Genomic DNA, 19486 nt, shown 5'->3' on the forward strand with positions numbered 1-19486 from the left:
CAAGATATAAAGTATTCTTTAGGAGGTAAAACACATTTTGACACCTTCAAACAAATGCCAGAAGAATTGGCAAAAGACATTCTCGCAAACGCCAAAGTTGCAGGCAGCCAGGATACTGTATGCCTGGCTCACGGCCAGTCAGGCACATGCAAAGTCTGAGGGGTTGCTTCTTTATGCCATTAGAGTAGCACTTAGGATAATGTTGCCGATGTATGAGTGTTCAGAATTTGAACTCAGACCAACCCTGAGTGGTATGCAGCCTGTTCCAAGGTTGATTTTATTGCTTAGTGAATGTAGATTCCTTAAGAGTGTCTATCTATGGCCTTTTGTCAGCATGACATAGCAAGACAACAAAAAATTTAAAACCACAGGTTTATGCAATGTCCTCTGGGAATGGGGCAGAGGACTTGTAACTCGGCCTGAGGAAGAGTCAACTGTGACAGCACGGTTACAGGCTGTTTTGGAGCATGGATTGAAGTCTGGAATCTGTTGTGCATGTTGAGAGGAATCCAGCATTTCTAGATGTAGGACAGGGTCATTGGCAAATACGGAATTTGACAAAAGGGGGAGTCTCACAAGAATTAACAATATTTGATAAGCCAACAAAAATATGGACTCTAGGAGTAGAACAACATTCATTGTTTCAGGGAGTCAGCTTCAGGGCCTGAAGAGGAGACAGATGCACAAAGGGATGAGATGGAGATACAGTTCTCTAATTTGGGTACAGGGGCAATAGACTCCTAGTATATTTTATAAGCAACCAGTTGGAAATTAATTAAGATCAGTGGTTAGAGCTAGGCTGAGCCTGATACAGAATTCATCAGTATTGGACTAGGACTTCTCCAATCTCCTTTTCTCCCTCAGCTCCCAAGTTTCACACTGGCCTAAAGAAAGAGCTCAATCTGAAAGTAGCTAAAGTTACTGGGGGGTGGGGCAGAGGTGGAGGGACAGGGAACAAGGTAAAGCCCTATGTCTTCTTGGCCCAAACAACGCTAAGTAAGGGAGAAATACTTTCCTGAGATACATAGGCAGATAAGCCGATGAATGCCCAAAGGAGTATGAAAAGGAATATTGCTTTCTCTCTGTTATCCCTGTTTCAATTCAAACTGATGCAGAAACAGGTGCTAATGCAGGTGGCAAATGAGAGGAGTATAGCTCAGTTTACCAGTCTTGAGAAGTATGTGAACTCAAGTGTAGGCTAAGTGAGCCTTCAAGAAAAACACACCGACACTATTTGTCAGGGTAACAAAGCCTGTAAGTAACTAGTCATATAATTCTAACCAGAAGGCCTGAACAAATAAATTACCTTGCTGGAAAAGGAGGATTAAATGAATAGTAGTCACCCCTACATGATCGGTGACTTTTTAAGATCATGGTAAAATTACATTACTACTTTTCAAGTAGACCAGATTCAATTAGACACTTTATATTGACTTTTGCTTATCAAAATTGGAATCTTATTCATGCCCAGACTATTGTCAAGGAAGCAAGTATAACAGTTTCAGTGCTGCAGCCTGGCTAAATTCCAGAACACTGTATGACCACGCAGAGTCTGGAATCTTTCTGACCACCAGGATTAGATATGCCGTGTTTGTGGCCTAATTTTTCCTGTGTGATGTAAGCACTGCGTGGGAAAAATGTATATTCCAGACCAAATAGATAAGAATGAATCTTAATCACCATTTATTAAACACTTAATGGATATCAGACACTTTTAAACTCCAAACATGAATGATCTTAATTTCCATAATGCTTTAAGGAGCAACTATTCTCCCTCATTTTATAGAGGAAGCTCAGCTTAGAGAGATCAAATAGCTTGCCCAAAGTTACCCAGTTAGTGTCAGAGCCAGAATTTGAACTCGAGGACTGTGACTGCAGTGCCTTATGATTTTGACCATTACATTCTAATCCTATCCGAGTGCCTTTCCTCTTTCCATTTTTGGAATTAACTCAGAACTAAAATCATCTCATCAGTCTAATTGCTTACTTTTTTGAGAGAAAATTCTTACAAAGCAAATGGAAGTAATGAGATAAATGAAAGCCTCAAATGAATCTGTGAATGCAAATTTTAATACTGTATATGAAATATTAAGGGTAGGGACACCTGGGTGGCTCGGTCGATTAAGTGTCTGACTCTTGATTTCAGCTCAGGTCATAATCTTGTGGTTTGTGAGATCAAGCAGAACCCACTTGGGATTCTCTGTCCCCTTATGTCTCTCTGCCTCTCTCCCTCTCCTGCTTTCTCTCTCCTCTCTCTCTCTCAAAATAAATAAGCATAAAAAAAGAAAATATTAAGGACAGATCTCTCTCTCAGGCCATGTCAAGAAAGAGGCTGGTATAAAAACTATAGTTTGTGATATTTATTGAGACTCCTCTTAAAAGAGAATTTATCTTTGGGAGACCCGGATGGTCAGTCAGTTGAGCATTTTGAGTCTTGATCTCGGCTCAGGTCATGATGTCACAGTTGATGAGTTCAAGCCCCACATTGGGCTCTGCATTGGTGGTGCCGAGTCTGCTTGGGATTCTCTGCCCCTCCCCCGCTTGTGTGTGCATGCTCGCTCGCTCGCTCTCTCCCCCAAAATAAATAAACTTAAAAAAAAAAAAAAGAGAGAGTTTGTCTTTTATCATCACTTTGAAAAGCATTCATGTTCCATTTTCTGGCCTGCTGGAATATTTAAAAAGCTTCCAAGGGACCTGGTCAGTATATAGTCTGCTTCTGGCCATATAATCTGTAGAGCTGGAATAGAGTAATCATTTGAGAAAAACAAAAGCTGTTCATGTCTTTAGTTTCTCTAATATTTGTAACATTATTTTTTTTTATTTTTTAAATGTTTATTTATTTTTGAGAGACAGAGTGTGAGCAGGGGAGGGGCAGAGAGAGAGAGAGAAAGACACAGAATCTGGAGAGGCTCCAGGCTCTGAGCTGTCAGCACAGAGTCCAACGCAGGGCTCAAACTCACAAGCCGTGAGATCGTGACCTGAGCCGAAGTTGGATGCTTAACCGACTGAGCCACCCAAGTGCCCCTATCTGTAACATTCTGGTAATCTTAAAGTTAAGTCCATGAAGGTGTAGGGTGAGTGGAGAATACCATAGAAATAGCCACCAAATACTGGAGTACACAAAACAGAACAAAACAACATTAATATTATTTATTTTGTTTTTATAGTTTCATAGAGAAATGATGAATAGCTGGAGTATCCACAGCTTTTTTTTCCCCCTATGGAAGAAAGCCCCTGGATGGAACATTATATTCTTGCTTATTTCAAGGAGGTGGAAGACAACCTTCATTTACCCTGCCTGGGATAATTGCTCATGTCAGCTGGGCAGGTAGCTAAGTACGCAGCACCCGTCCGCACAGGCAGGCAGGCGTGAGCCCAGAGCACTCCTCACGAGGGTTGTTGAGCACACAGGTGTCCGATCTCTCTGCCAAGACTTCTGATTAGGACACTCAGTCAAACTAACAACCCTCCTGCATGCTTCAGGGCTTTTCCTTCTTCTATTATTTATTTTTTTTTTACCGGCCCCTTTCGGAAAACTCGTGGAAAGAAGGCTTTGGTGACCTTTTACCATTTTAACAGAGAATAGATTCCTTCTTCCCGTTTACTTCCAGGCCATTCTCTCTCCTGCCTGTATGAGACTTCACCTTCTTTTTTCAGTATCCCTTGCCCGGCGCTGCCCCCCACCTCACTTCCCTGCAATCTCAAGTGTCAGTGTGGCAGAAGACTGCAGAATTTGGCTTGGACTCTCCACATAATCAGACCATGCCAGCCTTTCCTCCTTTTCCTCCTTCAGCTTCTTTTTTTGGGGAACAGACTGGAGATCTGAGGTCTCACTGAGCTTTGCTTAACAGGCAGAGTTGCCTGTGATGATAGCATTTAACCAGGAAGATTTAGAAAGTGAAACATGCTTGTCTTTCCCAGCATAAGGTTTTGCTTCTACAAAGCTTGAGAATGAAGTTTACAGGAAGCTAGAAATTTCACTAAGCCAATCCATGTTTCCTACATTTGCCCAGAGCTTTGGAGTCATTAACACGTTCAACATTCCCACAAAGTAGTGCTGAATTATATTATTAATCATATCAGTAACACTAGGTATTTTCTGCTGTTCAAGGAGAAGTAAATATAAACATACACAAATAGTAGAGGGCAGAATGAGGTTATTCTGCTCTTCCTCATACCCCATCTCTGGATGTAGGATTTCACCGTGTAAATCTTATTATAGCACCAATTTCCTCTGCACCCTCCCCTGATATCCCAGTTCAGCAAAAGTTAATTTCATTAATATTTTTAAAAATTTATGTTATAGTGATCACATATGTTTATTCTCATTTAGTCTAAAATTATGCCAGAATTCTGTTAAGGAGGTGCACACTTAAATAAACTTCAGCTGTCAACTTGTTTATTTCCCAAGTTCAAGTCTTCCTGAGAGATGAGGCTAGCAAGGTAGAGTATTCATGACTCATTCATCCAATTATTCATTCTTTACAAGAAACATTGGAGGCTAGGGGTACAAAAATAAATAAGACATAGTCCATGCTCTTGAAAAATGTATAATCCCCAGGAGCCTTTTCGTTCATTAATTCACTCAGCATTGCCTGATCATGTTCTTCAGGTGTTCTCCCTTGCAGAATGCTCTGGCTCTGTACCAGAGTTACCTATGGAGCTTTTAAAAATTACTGTTGGGGCACCTGGGTGACTCATCAGTTAAGCTTCTGACTCTTGATTTTGGCTCAGATCATGATCTCACAATTGCCTGAGTTCGAGCCCCATGTTGGGCTCTGAGCTGACAGTGTGGAACCTGCTTGGGATTCTCTGTCTCTGTCTCTCTGTCTCTCTGTCTCTGTCTCTCTCTGCCCCTCCCTGACTTGCACTGTCTCTATCTCAAAATAAGTTAACTTAAATAAGTGTAGCTCAGGCCTCACCTGAGCAGAATATCCAGGCATCTGTTCTATTTTAAAGCTTCACAGAGGATTCTGACCTACAGCTAGTGTATTGAGAGCACAGTTTATTGTGAAATTTAGTGTTTCAGTCAACACATGGCTCCACCTCAATTCTACATAACCTTGTATTTTATTCACCATGTTTTCTCTGTTATTCCCTGTGATGTTCTGTTTTTGAACCCTAGCCACTGTAATTTCTACAGGTTCGGAAGCTCCAACACTGAAGTTGTCCAGGGGCAGGTAAGACCAAGTTGCCACTAAATGCCAAAGTTAGTTTATTGGTTCAGACATCACCCATTCGTTCTGGTTCCATAACAGTTGCTGCTTTTTCTGCTGTGACTGAAATTTTGTACATCTATTCGTGTATTTTCCTTGAGGCAGGAGGATGCAGCAATATTATCCAGAGAACACAGATCCAAATGTGAGTTAAATATAGTGACAGGAGCCGTTTCATGATGGCTTGTTTTAGTTGTGAAGTGGGGACTCTGTTTTCTTGCTGCCAAAAAGAAACTGGCCTCATCTTCCTGGTATGTCTGCCTGGTATGTCTATCACAGCCTTACCAGTTTATCAGTTTCCTCTCACTTATGGCCTCTCATTCCTTCATTCAGTGAATATTTATTGAATACTTATATCAGGCACTGTGTTAGAGCTGCAGATATAATGATGAACAAAATAGAAGTGGTTCTATCTCTTTGAGCCTTCCTCAGAGAAAATATAGCTTCTTTATTTCTCCAGTATCTTAATAGCCTTTCCCTGGAGCTCCTATGCACTGATTAGCAGGGGAGACAAATTACCTGAATATCCAGCCTGGTCTGAAGTTTAAAATGATGCAATAATTCAAACACTGCTTTGCAACAGTGTCATAAGTGATGGACCTGTCTGTCTTAGGGTCTTGGGGGCAGCAGCCCTCGTCCACACAAGTGCTGCTTGCTCTGCTGGCATTTAGGGCTGAAGTCTCTGGCCTTCAGAACCCAGTAGCACTCTGGCTGACTGGGCTTCTCCTTGGCTTCCACAGGTTGCACACCCTTGAGTCTGTGCTGCATCTGCTGTCCACTTCACCCTCTTGTAATTGCTTAGTGTTCATGCCTTAAGGGAACTGTGAGAGCTCAGGAGACGTAAAACTCAGGATCTTCTCTGCCAGTCCTTCTGCAACACTGAGTCACTGTGTCTCTGTCCCATGTTGTGGTGGAGGCTACCTGGGAGTTGATCTTGTCCCAGAATCCCAAATAGACATCAAGAAAGAGCAGGCATTCAGCTGTTGCTTTCATCCTCACTTACTGAACACACTGATTTCAGGAAGTTAGGGCTGCTTTGCTGCCCTTCTTCCCATCTCCCAGAGTCTGGAAGGACTGGGCTTTCTTTTGACGGTATATCCTCCTCCTTCCATACACCTAGTGTGGCTGAATAGTTGGGTGGAGTATCTTCTCTGCACTCTCTTTTGTGTAGGCTTGGTGGTTGATAAAGCAAAGGGAGAAGTAAAGGATTTTGGACAGTCCTCTCTTAAGACAACTTGGCTTGCAAGGCCCCTGTCTTCCCGCACATTGTAGATTATATTGCTGTATGCAGATGTTCATTCTCCCTTCCTGTTGCCATATCACTTGCAACACCTCTAATGCAAGTAGTACACATTCTTGGCCTCTTGATATGGGTCTTAGATACGACAGACTTCAGCCAGTGGCATTTGCGTGAATGTGATAGAAGCTACATCTGAACAGAACCTTTGGGAGTCAGTGTAGGTTTCTACCAGCCCTGTGGCCCTATTCCTTCTGCCATGAGAATGGCATGACCAAAATAGGGGCCTCTTTTGTAAGCCTGGGTCACAGGATGAGAAGATGCATGGAACAGCAGTAAAGCTGACACTGACCTGCAGCCAAATGTAGCAATGCAAGTGAGAAATAAAATTTTGTTGCTATAAATCACTGGGATTTGGGGGTAGCTGTTACTGCAGCAAAGATGAAAGATAAACTCCGTAATCTTTTGTATATCAAAAGCCAAATGTCACTTCCTTCTTTATTTCTATTTTCTTTCTCTAATAAATCATAATCTCTCCCCAAGCAGATGAATGCCTTGAGCCAGATTGGGTGAAGGTTACTCATTCAGAAAGGCAAAAGCATAAAGCATCTTAATTCTTTACAAAATATCACCATGTTACATAAAGAGAGGAACTTCATACAGAAAATAAACTGTGCTTTTTGGTTTTTATTATCACATTTGTTTTATTTTTGTGTATTGTTTTTGCTCTGAAAGGAAGAAGGAATCCTCATTGTGTAAGTAAATGGTGGCATATGCTATAGCATATGACAGCACATCCAGGTGAAAATTAGAAAGTGGTTATTAAAAGATAGTATCATTTTGAGGTTATGGTATTGTTATAGGGGTATAATCTAGAGGAGGCACTAACATCATTCAGGTAGATAAGTTCTGGGTTGTTATCCCAGAGTCATGGTCCACAGTTTGTGGCCAACCATAGAATCCCTCCTGTCCTTAATTGTTTGGATGCAAGTAATTTAGCTCAGATTCCAACAAACACCAAGGATTCTTGCTATTTTTTCATTCTGTTGTATTTTGGGAATTTGAAAGCATGTAAAACTTATTTAGTTGTGAATGCACTTGTTGCTTATTTACTTATGCCAGAGACACACAAAAGAGCTGGTAGACAATGAGGAAAGAACTGTTGGTCCCACAGTGATCATTTTAGCTATGTCTGTGCAACACATGGTAATCACCACCAGCAGATACATTTGTTTAAAAAGTAAGAAAAATATAGTAGCTTTTTTCCCCCTTTAGAAATGCTTAAGTTTCCACTGGATCGAAGTGACTAGAATTTCCTTGCTGCTGTGCCAGGGAAATGCCCCTGCTGCCTTTTCTGGTTTTGTATACAGAACTGCCCGCCATTTTCTGTCTGAGAGAAAGCATTTCATTATGTTCAAACCTGGGGTTTTCTAAGTAAAAAAAGTAACAGTCCTAACCAGATACTTGGTAGTGATGAAAAATTTTGTGTATGTGTGCTGGACAAAATTTATAGCTGGATCTGATAACAGATTTGTAAGTCAGTTCTGTCATGAGTAAATTATACACAAAAGAGAACACCTAATCATTTTTAAAGTAATTGATCTTTTTCTACAAATTTGGAAAGAAAAATCTATCTATTCATAGATAGAATATGAAGAATGCAGTAATAGATATGCTAGTATATGCTAATACAGCCAAATACTGTTTTAAAATATAAGTAGATAAAAAGTAGACAGTTAAGTGGAGCACATTTTGTTCAAGACAAAACGTGCTGAGTGAAATTTGTTTTATTCAGACAACAAAGTTAGGCTGACAATGATTGCCTGGGCCTATATAAGCAAAGGCAACGAGTAAAGGCTGTACTATTTCTAGGTCAGACTTTAGAACTGATCCTGTTTAAAAAAGAAAATCAGAGCTTGCTTCTCCCCAGAGAGGCAGTAAGTGAGCAGCCAACAGCCCTGGCTCTCTGGAGTAGTAGGCCCTCGTGTGTCACTCATTTGGCATCTATATCTATTTGCTTTCTCTATTCCACTCACATACATTATCCCTGTTCTCTTAACACACCTTTCTCTGGGTAATTCATCCACTGATCCTATGTACCAAATTTTATTCCAAAGCCAACATTTCATATTTATACTCAGAGTATTAATTAGGTCATGAGTTCCCTTTTAGGGCATAGACTACTCTGATAACCTAAGAAAAATGAATGCCCACTTCCTGAGTCTGACTTATTCAGTTGTCCCCATACCTTGGCAAACTGGAGATTTGTGTATGTATCATCTCTGTGCCTCTATATGTTTTGTTAGAATGTCTTCCATTTCTGTGTTCCTCCAAGACCCATTTAAACACCATTTTCTCCATGAAGCCTCCCTCACCCTCCCATGGCCCCCAGCTAGATGTCATTACTCTCATCTCTGTATTCTGATAGCACTGAATTCAAAGAGAGTTTTTATGCTGTTTATGGTATTTTGCTCTCTATTATAGTGTGTTGTATATGTTGTGTATCTCTCCTAATAGTGATGATGGTGAAAACAGCTACCATATGGTGAGATCTTTCTGTTTGCCAGTCTCTGCTAAACACTTTATACCTCACAATAACTGAGTTTATTATTATCCCACATCTACAAATGAGGAAATCGAGGCTGAAATTACTATTTAATATCTGTTACTCCGTTAACAACTTCTTAAGGTTGTGAGTTGAGGGAGAATGGTGGAGATTCACTTTTACTGAATATTTAATCTCTGGCTGACACTTGATGAGGAGCTTTTAGGTTTATTTTTTAATCATATGAGGTAAATGTTAAATCATTTCCATTTTCAGATGATTATAGTTCACTATAAACAAAGTTAAAAGACAAATAATAGACTTTAAAAAGATATTTACAGTACATGTAACTAGCAAAGGATTGAGAGTTGGAATACAATCAGTAAGGAAAAAACCAATTCCCTAATTTAAAAAATGAGCAAAATACATGAACAAGAAGTTTACTGAAGGGGAAACCTGTAATAAGCAAAAATACACGTAGTGATACTCAACCTCTAATAATTAGGGAAATACAAGTTAAAACAATGAGATACCATTTCAGACAGTGTTGGCAAAAGTTAAAATGCCTGACATCTAGTGTTGGTAAATGAGAATGCTCTCACAATGATGGATACAAAAGAAAATAACATACCACTCTGGAGAGCTACTTATGATGCAAAGATTATCATGTCCTGTGACCAGCAATCCCACTTGTAGATATATACCCTAGAGAAAGTCTCCCAGGAGGCATGTTCAATGCCAATATTATCTGGGGAATTGATAAATTGTGGTATTTTTGTACAGCTGAAAATCATAAGGAGTTAAATGATCTTAGACATCTGTTATTTTTCCAGTAATTTTCTCTATGATTGGAATATTTAATAAGATAAAAGATATAGCAAAACCTAGATTCCAGACCATGTCTTTTCTACTGGAGTACTTATTAACAAATATTTATTGAATTAAACATTTATGTGCCCATTGGTAACAGCAGTCACAGTGTACTGAGTGCTTACTTATTGCTAGGTGCTACATATACTGTATATTCTTTTCTTCTTTTCCCCACAATAACTCTGCAAGGCAGAGATTGCTAGACCAGCCATTAAATGAGGATAATGAGGCTCTGGGAGGTAAAGTATGGGGTTTTTTTCTTGGTATCATACCGATTCTCAGAAAGGCACTAAGTAGTATTACCTTTGTGTCTTGAAAGCATTAATGCTCCAAAACTTATAATCAGGAAATAACTTGTGCTCTCAGTTTGATATTAGTAATAAGTGAAATTAAGTGCTGTAAATGTTATATTGTCAAAGACATTCATATTTGCAAATTCCCCCCTTATAATTTCATTGTTAGATCATTGGAGGTGAGGGATCACTGCCTTGTTGGGAACGTGTGGTGGCCATAAATAAGTTCAACTTTCCTTAAAAGAGGCTTTAAAAATTCACTTTACAGTTTTTAAGTCTAGATGTTAATAAAGTTGAGGGAGGAACTTATTTCTGAGAAAGAAATGAAAAGACATTGAGCTAAAACAGCATCTTTCTCACAAGGAGACGAGTGCCTCATCACACAGTTCAAGGTGCTCTGCAAGCGGTCTGCCTGTTGCCACCTCCCTGTGTCAGCAAAGCTGTTTTCTGTCCAAAGCCCTTGGCTTTCTTATTCTTGCCTCTGAGCTTCTGTATGTGTCATTTTCTCTGAGTAAAATGTATCTCTTAGCCTCCAAGCTTAGGACTCCTTTTGTCAGGCTGCTACTGCTAATGCCTCATTTGAGCAATTCTTTTTTTTTTTTTTTAATGTTTATTTATTTTTGAGACAGAGACAGAGCATGAGTGGGGGAGGGTCAGAGAGAGAGGGAGACACAGAATCTGAAACAAGCTCCAGGCTCTGAGCTGTCAGCACAGAGCCCGATGCGGGGCTTGAACTCATGAACTGAGAGATCATGACCTGAGCCAAAGTCGGAAGCTCAACCAACTGAGCCACCCAGGTGCCCCTCATTTGAGCAATTCTTATGACAGTCTCCAGATGGGGGACCCAGGGAAATTAGGGGAATTGAAGGTATTCTTGCATATCTGTTGTCCAGGTGGTAGCTGCATCTAGAAGGTAGGGACATCTCTCAGAGACCCCTTATCACAGCCTAGGAGTGTATGTAACTGGTGAGGCCCAGAGAAGGGGGCTTTTTGTGTGTCCTGCCCCTGTCCCTCTGCCCCCCACAACATTCCTGCACATCCACAGATCTAACAGGTAGGCATATGGACCCCTGACCTCCTCCTACCCTTCTCTCCCATCTTCCTTCTCTCTGAAACTTGCTCTGTTTCTTTCAAACTAACCATTTCATAAAGCTTAACCTCTAGGGTCACTTTTCTCATCACCTTGCAGCCATTCTTTAACAAACACATACACTTCAGAATTTGTGACACTAATCTGATAGTTACTTGCTGCTGTGGAAATGGCAGAGGATCTAGAGTCAGGGCTGTCTCTTCCATTTCATGTAAGACCCTGAGCGAGTGTCTCTTGTCCCTCCCTGTTAAGCTCATGGGTTTGCTGGAGCTAGCCTGCCCTGGATCACAAAATCTGATTGTTTGGTTTTCAGTAATATTGTGAGCTGTTTTTTTTTTTTAACTATTCAAGCATCAGAATATTCCATTAACTTATTTCTTGGCCTCTTTTTTATTGTATTAAAATATATATAACATAAAATTTATCATTTTAATAGTTTTTAAGTCTACACTTCATTGCCATTAAGTACATTCACATTGTTGTGCAAACATCACCACAGTGCATCTTCAGAAGTTTTTCGTCATCTCAAACTGACACCGTGTATCCATTAAACATAACCTCCCCTCTCTCCTCTTAATCGTCATTCTGTTTTCTTTCTATGATTTTGACTACTCCAGGTACCTCATATAAATGGAATCATGCAGTATTTGTCCTTTTGTGTCTGGGTTATTTCAGTTAGCATGTTTTCAAGGTTTATCTGTGCTGTGACATGTATCAATTTCATTTTTTAAAGTCTGAATAATTCCATTCTATGTACATATCACATTTGTGTATCCATTCATTCATGGACCAATATTGGGGTTGTTTCTACCTTTCAAGTATTGCAAATAATTCTGCTGTGAACATAGGTGTTCAAATATTGTTCAAGCCTCTGCTTTCAGTTCTTTTGGGTGTATGCCTAGAAGTGAAATTTCTGGATAATATGGTAATTCTGTGTTTAGTTTTTGAGGAATCACCATACTTTTCCACTACAGCTAAACCATTGTATATTGCTACATACAATGTATGAGAGTTCAAGGTTTTCCATCACTGTTATTTTCTGTTTCGTTTTTGTTTTTTAATAATAGCCACTCTAGTGGGTGTGAAATGGTATCTCATTGTGGTTTTGATTTGCATTTCCCTAGTGATTACTGACATTGAACATCTTTTAATGTGCTTTACTGCCATTTGTATATCATCTTCAGAGAAATGTCCATTCAAGTCCTTTGCCCATCATTTAATAGAGTTGTTTGATTTTTGTGTTGAGTTTTTGGAGTTCTTTTTATGTTTGGATATTGATCCTCATCAGATATGATTTGCTAATATTTTCTCCTATTCTGTGAGGTGCCTTTATAAGTTGATAAAAACACAGACATTAGTTAAAATTAAATTATATAACTTAAAATTAGGTTATATTAAAAACAATATAAAAATAAATAAACGTTGAAAAAAAACAATATAATAAATACTCAAAACTCCTAATTTAAAAAAATTTTAATGCTTATTTATTTTTGAGAGAGAGAGACAGAGACAGAGTATAAATAGGAGAGGGATAGAGAGAGAGGGAGACACAGAATAAGAAGCAGGCTCCAGCCTCTGAGCTGTCAGCACAAAGCCTGACATGAGGCTTGAACTCATGAGCCAAGAGATCATGACCTGAGATAAAGTCAGATGCTTAACCAGCTGAGCCACCCAGGCACCCCTCAAAACACATCATTTTATGATTACCTGTGCTCTTGAGGTTGTTTCCATCCATTGTATCCAACTGGTAGAAATACTATCTAATGGTGTATTACTGTGCTTTTTTTCCCCCAACTCTGAGTTCTGTAACTTCATATTATAGCCTAAAATTGGTCAAAATAGGAGAATTTATAGCACTGAAATCAGCAAACACTATAAATCAGGGTTTTATTGTTTTGTTGCTTATTTGAACTTAAGAGAGTGATGGAGAGAAGGTTAATAGTTCACTGTCTGTTGCTGTTACATTGTGAATAGCACAAAAAAAATAAGAAAATATTCTTTTAATGTTTGAAAATGATTAATTCAACAAAGAAGTCACTCATTTTATTGAGAAATGAGTGAAATTCCAACCTACAACTTTGTTATTTCACTTTTGTATTATGTATTCAAGTAAAGGAAAATATTAATTCATATATTCCTGGTGAACCTACATGCAGAGAGCCACTTGTTAAATATTACAGACACACCACTGAGTAAGCTCTCTATGAACAGGCACTTTGTCATGTTCATCACTGTCAACATGGCACCCAGAAAAATGCCTGGCTTGTTGAACAAATGAAGACACTTAAATTCTCAGTGTCTCATTTTCTCATCTGTAAATTGAGGCCAGTGTAACTAAACTACCACACTGGGGTGAGAGAAGAGCAAAGGTGGTAGGTAGTAAAGCTGACAGTGCTTTATAAACAAGTAGTACTAAACAAAGCAGTCTTACCAAGCTACATTATGAGATTATATATATTTAATATGTTACGTTTTCTTCATGTGTTGTTTGGTTAAAGGACTCTTAAATGAAGCAAAGATTTTTATAGAGATGACTTTCTTCACCCTAAGAAAACATATTCACTTTATTTATTTTTTTTAACATTTATTCATTTTTGAGAGACAGAATGTGAGTGGGGGAGGGCAGAGAGAGAGGGAGACACAGAATCTGAAGCAAGCTCCAGGCTCTGAGCTGTCAGCCCAGAGCCCAGTGTGGAGCTTGAACCCATGAACCTTGAGATCATGACCTGAGCCGAAGTCAGATGTTTAACCAACTAACCCACTCAGGCACCCCGTTACTTTCTTTCTTTAAAAGTTGGTAGTCTTTGGGGCACTGGTTGGCTCAGTGGGTTGAACATGTGACTTCAGCTCAGATCATGATCTCATGGTTTGTGGGTTTGGGCCCCATGTCAAGTTCTGTGCTGACAGCTCAGAGCCTGGAGCCTGCTTCAGATTCTATGTTTCCCTCTCTCTCTCCCCCCCTCCCCTGCTCATGGTCATGTTCATGTTCTCACTCGTGCTCTCTCTCTCTTTCTCTCTGTCTCCCCCATCTCAAAAATAAATAAACTTTTAAAAAATTAAATAAAACAAAATAAAAACTTGGCAATCTTTTCTTTTGTCTGGTTCAATTCTAAGTACTCTAGAAAATACCAGAGAAATATATTCCTTACACTGAAAAGGTCTATAACCTGTTTATAATGATAACTTCCATGAGAAATTTAGAGAACAGAAAAAAATTAAGTGGTTAATGTTTGGTATTAGACACTCTACCAAGGGTTTTAATGTCTGTTCTTTTTTTTTTTTTCTTAATAAGATGCCAGAGATATTTTGAGTAGCCTTTCTGATTATAAAAACTCTTCTTCTAAAGCCTGTAAAGTAACATAGGTTTTCTTGTCCAGGGCATCTTGGATAGTGGTATTAGATCATCATCAGGGCATTTAATAGATGATCACTGTGAGCATTTGCTGTGCTAATAAGTATGTCAAGTATGTCAACTATAATTTACAGAGTTCGGAAAAATATGGCCTGTTGGAGAAAAAAAATAGACAAGCATAGACGCATTAGAAATCCACATCAACTATTATCCATCTTTCTGCTTCTTAAACAGCCTGTCTTACTCTACCAAAAATTAGTTCCCTGGAGTAAGTTGTCTATGGAGTAAGATCAAAACGTGGGGGATGAAGAGACAGTGCTGGCTTGGGATTTACAGGGCAAAAAACTTTACTGAATATGAGAAAAAAGAATGGACAAGGAAAGGATTAGGGCTGTGGAAGCCAGGACTTTCCCCTCCCACCCTATGTACTTTGTCTCACCCCTTATATTCAAACCAGAATTGTTAGGGGTGCAGCCACTGACCTGTGCCTGTGGACTTGGTATTAAACAAGTATATAGTCTGAGAACTCAGTGACAGGACATTTTTAATGATTATGCCCCAAAGTAGAGTATTCTTTCTTTTCAAGGGTTCATATACATTAGACTCCTATCAGATTTTCTTGCTGAGAGATAAGTACCCACATGTTTAACCTTAATCAGATTGTTAGTCATCACGTTATACCAACAGCCATTAAGAGTAGCTCCACACTTTTTTGAAGGATTTGACCCTCCTTTTTTTTTGATAACTAAATCCCACTGGGAGATGGAACAAACAGATTTGTGTTTACTGCTTAGCTATTCCTTTGAGTCAAAAATGATATTTTATATTTATTCCATTTATATTAACTTTTGTGAAAAGTGCCTTTTGAAGCTTATTTCCATTTAGCTGCAAAGTCTAATCCCTTGATCTAAACATATTAGATTCTTTGATGGCAGCCTGTGCTTTGAACAAATATTTCAAGTAGATAACATTAAATAATCCTGCTACCTAATATATTCTCAGATAAAATATTTAAATGCTGATATAGATGTGTAGGCTTCCATTTTCTTACTGCTCTTTCCTTATGTACAAAAATAGATAAGCATTTAGCCTTTCCTAGATAGTAGGACTTGTTCATAGACTGCAACAGGGTTTGAAAGCCATGTTTTACTTGCGAAGGGCTTCATGCTATTAGATCAATGACTTGACCCAAACCAGCACTCAATACATATGCTGGTTGATTTATAGTATGCCCTGTTTAAGATCCACACTGATTAATACACAAAATAAGCAGTCAAACATAATCATGATAATAAAGAGTAGAATCTGAAAGGCCTGTACAGTTTACAAAATACTAGCAGATATGTTATCTCATTTAATCCTCTCAAAAATCCTGTGAAGTAGATACAGCAGGTATTATTGTCATCCCTTGTTATCCAAGGCCATAGTTTACAAATAATGGAACTACACTTGAACTCTAGTCTTCACACTCCAGGGTTTCCACAATACCATACTATGTTTGTGTCACCTATTTCAGGGTATGATGAAATACTGTGTTTACGTGAGAAAATATTAACTACATTACGAGGACTGTGATGGTTTCTTGGTAAAATACTTCAGTGGCATAACAAGCTATTGCTACATTTCTTGGCTCTGTTTGTCTAAACGTTCTAAGTAGTTTTAGTGATTTTTAATGGTTTTCCCCTCTCAGTCCAGATCTACCACATTTTGTCACCGCTCTGGGTTTGCGGGTGTTACTCTTTAGTGAGATTGCTCTGTAGAGGATGAGAAAACCAGGAAGGCCCTTAGCGTAGCTGATAAGCAGCTTGGTTGTGAAGCAAAAGAGCAATGCTTCTTTGGTCCTACAATCTTGTGGGAAACCAAGGTGTTAGTCTTTTCTCTTAGAGACTCTTGTTTCTTCCCATCTAGCACTCCCTAGACCTGAATATTGATTCTCTGCCTTTCTTTGTGCTCTAGTAGGGTAATAAGGGTAATGCACGTATAAATCAACCTTTCATTTACTTAAAAGAATTATCCTGCAGTAAAGGAGGAAATAGAAGCTACTCTGATCCTTGAATGCTGGGCAAAGGCAGACCTAAGTACACAGTTCTTCAATGGGACGTAACCTTTTTCATTTAAGAGACATTTCCCCCTAGTACCTCTTCTTGCTGGCAAACCATGAAAGGAAGCGTGTAGACTTGGCAGCCCAACCCTGAAGTTTGTCTAAAAAATTACTGCAATTTATGCACCAAGGGCTCAAATGACATTTGTCATTTGGCTGGGCAAAGACATTTCTGAAATTAAAAAGGATGACCTTATTTCACTTAGTGAAATGAGATGTGCTCTTTAATGGAACCCATTTTGAATAGTTGTTCTTTGGGCAGTGCTGTCAAAAAAGAAAACGTATTTTATATTCTTCCTTATTATCAGAAGAAAATACACTCCTAAAATAGAGTCAGTTAAGACTCGCTTGGTTCTCACTGAGCACCTCATGGTACCATTTAAAAATTCCTGTTCCTAGGTGGTGATTTGGCACACATCTTTTCTTTTGAGGTAAAAAGCAGTGATCACAGAACAATGGAAGATAAGTACTGTGGTTGTTTTTTTTTTTTTTATATTTAATAAACAGTACCCACTTTTGCTTCCTCTTGGCTCCTTAATCCTCAGGAAGTTCCTATAGTCCTCAAGGTTGAACCTGTTCTTAATCATCACATTTATACCATGTAATCAGCAACTTACGGGTGCCCTGATATATATTTAGTTAACATTTACAGAGCCCTTGTATATCCCATTCACTGTCAATTTATTTAATCCTCTTACAAAAACTTCAAGTAGTAGGCACTCTTACTACCCCCATTTTACTGAGATACAGAGAGGTTAATTACCTCATCTAATATCATGTAGCTCATAAGTGGGGAGCTGAGGCCTGAACCCAGAAAGTCAGACTTTAGGGTCCTTGCATTTGACCACTATGTTATTGTGCTTTACAGTTGGCTGAATATTAGTGTCAGGAATGAAAAATTGTCTTCTGTTCTTCAAAGGTTCATCTAACTGGTCTAAGAATTAAATTGACATGAGACAGATTAACAGGGGAAAAAGAAATTTAATTTCACATGTGTGGGAACCCCACATATATGAGAGAGGTTCAAAGACAGAAAGGTAAAATGAGATCTATATGCCATCCTGAGCTAAGGAAGGGATGGGGACCTGGGGCACCAAAGGGAAGGAAGACAGTTCACAGGGCAATAAGAAAAAGAGCAGATGTTTGGTAATTAGATGTTTACCCTGCTATACAGAGGGTCATTCAGATAAAATTTACCTCTGGTAATAACTCTTATTCTGGGAGTTAGATTCTTCTAGGTGGTTAAGGGAGGGGCAGAAACTTCTCCTGAGCCTGCAGAGTCTCAATTCCCTTCAGCTCAAAATAGTCCACATGTCACAGGGCCATTTTGGAGAGACTTGTTCTGAATCCCTTCACTAACCTTGGGTAGGATTCCTGTAGAAGACTCCTTTCCTGTTAGCCCTATTTGGGATTTCTCCCCCTGTCAAAGCTGCGTGCCCTTTGCTACCCAGACCCCTTTCCCACTCCAATCTCTGTCCTCACCTTGCCCCTGTCGGGCTAATGTTGAACATGTGGTGTCAGGATTCATTGGGCCACTCCTAAGGATAGTCTGTGTTAAATGTGCCCCCACTCTTGCTTTACTCGTTCCTCATCATTGCCTTCCTTTCACCATCTAACTTTGTTTATAGGACCTCCCCATTGGAAGTGAGAAAATGTCCAGGACAGCTGATAGTTCATTTGAGTTTTCTTTTAACACTAAGGGAGAAATTCTCATTTGGCCATGCAAGGATGAACCATAAGGAGAGGTTGTTCCTGGCAACTAAGCTGGAACTCAGAACATACTTTCCAAAAGAGACATTTTTATATATGGCAGTTTTTATTAGGGATTTATTGTCAGAACAGCATAGAACTTCATTTATTTGTTGATTCATTAAATCATTTGTTTAGGTACAAGGGACACAAATCGCCACCACTGGATTAAGTCCATGACTGGTCTGCAGAACCTAACCATTTATTTGTAGCATTGAATCTAGAAGAAAGTGTGTTACTGATTAACTTTGGAATATACTTTTTTCATAATTAAGGTATTGCCAGTAATGATAGTCTTGACTTCAGCTTTTGAGAAAAGTTCAAAAGTCAGCAATGTAAGTTGCAAACTGTTGACTTAAAAGAAAAATCGATGTGTGGTTTTCATTATGAGAATGAACTTTTTAAGAATATAATCACTTGGGGCCCCTGGGTGGCTCAGTCAGTTAAGCATCCAACTCTTAACTTCTGCTTGGGGTAATAATCTCACGGTTCATGAGTTTAAGCCCATCATTGGGCTCTGTGCTGATAGTGCAGAGACTGCTTGGGATTCTTTTTCCTCTCTCTGCCCCTCCCCTGCTCGCTTATTCATTCATTCATTCATTCATTCATTCTCTCTCTCTCTCTCCCTCTCTCTCAAAATAATTAAACTTAACAAAAAAGAGTATAATCACTTATCAGTAACCCATAGTGCTTTAGGTAAACCCAAAGGATTATTATTTTAAACTTGGATTAATTTCTATGCCCTGAAAGTATATATTCTATTAATTGTGATCAGTGAATAATATTAGTAGGCATTTCCTTTAATTTTCCCCCCAGTACTTCTCAACATTATATCTTTTCAATGCAGATGTTTGGGAAGTTGGTCACTGAATCTGAAAAAAAAGTATATCAAAATGCATTATTTTTTACTTTAACTTATGAATAGAGTGGTTAGCCTTATTTAATTTCTAGGGAAAATTTATTATTTAATGCTATTTTCTGTTATAGACTTGAAATGGCTGAATATACTTAAGTTCTAAGATGGTGTCTCACT

At 38.9% G+C, this 19486-nt stretch overlaps 2 protein-coding genes across 7 annotated transcripts in view; one reads left to right on the forward strand and one right to left on the reverse strand.

Annotated features, from left to right (window-relative positions):
• Window positions 1–19486, reverse strand: part of LOC122468027 — a 207758-nt gene that overhangs the window by 187919 nt on the left and 353 nt on the right. The window lies entirely within an intron of this gene.
• The window catches only part of FRMD5 (FERM domain containing 5), a 335210-nt gene that overhangs the window by 184203 nt on the left and 131521 nt on the right, over window positions 1–19486 (forward strand). The gene's annotated exons all lie outside the window — the stretch shown is intronic.

The sequence above is a fragment of the Prionailurus bengalensis genome, chromosome B3, assembly GCF_016509475.1.
Source record: "Prionailurus bengalensis isolate Pbe53 chromosome B3, Fcat_Pben_1.1_paternal_pri, whole genome shotgun sequence".
In the NCBI taxonomy this organism is placed as follows: Eukaryota; Metazoa; Chordata; class Mammalia; order Carnivora; family Felidae; genus Prionailurus; species Prionailurus bengalensis.